The sequence below is a fragment of the Elephantulus edwardii genome, unplaced genomic scaffold (assembly GCF_000299155.1).
Source record: "Elephantulus edwardii isolate Elephantulus edwardi_28Jun2011 unplaced genomic scaffold, EleEdw1.0 scaffold00135, whole genome shotgun sequence".
Classification (NCBI taxonomy): Eukaryota; Metazoa; Chordata; class Mammalia; order Macroscelidea; family Macroscelididae; genus Elephantulus; species Elephantulus edwardii.
In genome coordinates this window covers 6,267,985-6,270,317 of record NW_006399885.1, presented here as the reverse complement: position 1 = coordinate 6,270,317, position 2,333 = coordinate 6,267,985, and the positions used below count along the sequence as shown (strand labels likewise).

At 47.0% G+C, this 2,333-nt stretch overlaps 1 pseudogene; it reads right to left on the bottom strand.

Moving 5' to 3' along the window:
• Positions 1 to 86: 86 nt before the first annotated feature.
• LOC102850481 lies at positions 87 to 1,688 on the bottom strand (annotated as a pseudogene).
• Positions 1,689 to 2,333: the final 645 nt, after the last annotated feature.

Genomic DNA, 2,333 nt, shown 5'->3' with positions numbered 1-2,333 from the left:
ACCTTCATTTTTACAAAATTTAATCCTGAGTCAAAAATTCAACACTAAAAAAATAGTTTTTGAGAATCAAGTGTCTACATGCAACATCAAGACAAGCTGTCTTCTGCTGCATCACTGTCATCTACTGCAGTATAGATGGCTTGATTCCTTTTCTTTCTCTGCTCAGGCTCATGTTCATCACTCAGTCTCTTCAGTAGCACCTGAATTAAGTCCTTCTCATCCCCCAACTCTACCACATCACCAGTTTTTCCCTCTCTAGCAATTGGGGAACCCAACGTGTCATCGGAAGATACAATCATGGAAGCTGGCAGGATTCGGACATCTGAGAAGCTTGCAGAGAAGTCCGACGGTGTGTTCATGTCACTAGGTCCACTTACAAGGCTGTCTTCCTCGTCCTCCTCGTCGTCTAACATGATTTCATCGGGATTGGTGGAGGACAGTGCAGACGTGTCTGTGTTATATTCACTGGGTTCGCCTGAGTCATTACTCTCTGCATCTTCAGGCTCTTCAACAGGGCAGGGTTCTTCCCTGTCCTTCTGAAGTCGGACATTGATGTCTGTGATGCCAAGTTGGGCACAAAATTCAGTCGTCTGAGGATTGATCCGGTGAACCAGCTGTGTGTGGTTCTGTGGCTTGCTGGGGTCATAGCAAACAGCTGTCACACTGAAGTTACAGGGAACTCTGAGGTCATGATTCAACTTCTCTAAGACTTCTTTCATAGTTTCTTCGGTTGCACTATAATCCCACCTTGTGTGCAAGCCATTGTTTTCAGGCATATTCCACAGGCACCCAGTCACATTAACAAGATCATCAGTAGCCTTGAGAATGGTGAGCCATTCAACATCATACTGCAAGCCATCAGGAGCATTGGGGTCATGTTCTATTTCTATTACCTGAAGGAAATCTCTGTGTGGTACGCACTTGTCTAAGGCTAAAAATCTGGAAGCTTTTGCTGGTTGTTCTTTGTCTTTAGCCTGATGCTGCCTGAAGGCTGCAAACTTCACGTGAAGATGTGCTGAAAACCAGTAAGTGGGCTGTAAGTGTTCCAACAGCTCTGAGGCAGCAGGACTCCCTAACGTGTTGTTTTCCACTTCTTGTCGGAAAAAAGACTTAGCCTTAAGAAGTTGTTTCTTATTTCCATAATGATGTATACTTCTTGGCCAATCGTGAGACAAGAATACATCCACAGGCTGCTTCAGCTGTTTTAATTTATAGACTTCAATATTTCTCACATAATATATACTTCTTATGGTAGATGAATTATAAGGAGGATACTCAAAATGACCTTTTCGATAGTCATGAGATTTAAAGATACCAGAGACTCCACCAATTCTAACACCTCGGTAGTTCACCACACCAGCCAAACCCAAGTAATAAATATTCGGCGCCACCCAGCCTCCATATGGTCACTCCTGCAAATGATTGGAGGCTTCATGGTTTCCTCCGATGAAGATCGTTAAAACTGGAGCCTTTTTTCCCCCCGAGTAATATCTGTAGGAAGGTCTGCATGTGGCTGTACTTGGGCGGCACGGCCATGCAGCGCAGGTCGGCCTCGTTGCGCACCGCCTGGAAGTCTCCGCAGCACAGCAGCAGGTCTGTTGGGCCCGCGCTGCGCCGCTCCGCTAGCACCAGGGTCTCGTAGTCTTGTCTAGCTCGCCGTGGCAGCAGCCGGTCACGGCCACCCGCATCGTGCCGGTAGAGACTGGAGCCAGGTCAATCTCTGGACAAAGAACACGGACACGTCTGCTCTGCGAGCTCCCGCCAAATGAGTCGCCGCTGGCCGCTGGCTCCGCTAAACTAGCATGCTTCCGACTTCCAACTCTCGCGAGAGGACGAGATCTGGAAGGGTGATAATCTTTTTGAGAGAAGATCACCAGGTCTTTTCTACCATGGAGCAGCTCGCTGGTTGGTTCTTGTTGCCAAATGGTCAGTGAGAAGCTTGGTGCTTAACTGCTACACCACTAGTGCCATTAACCCTTTGGAGCAGTTCTGTTCAGTGAGATGTGGGCCTGTCATGGGCTAGAATCGGCTCGATGGCAGCAAGTTTGATTTGTTGTTGTTGTTGTTGAATGTTATGTAGTGGTAGTTACCATATTTTTCTGTCCCCTTAGTTATAGGAAATCATCCTTTTCTGCCCCCTTAGCTCTAGAAGGAGCTTGGCTCCATGATCAACACTCTTCCAGCAGCCAGGAAATGAAAAGACAAATTGCATTGTGAAAGTCTGCTGACAGGGACCTCTCCAAAGTACTAAAGAGCAATGATGTCAGGCTGGAGACTAAAGTTCGCCTGATCCAGGCCATAGTCTTTGCAATTAATTACTTGCTATGCATCAG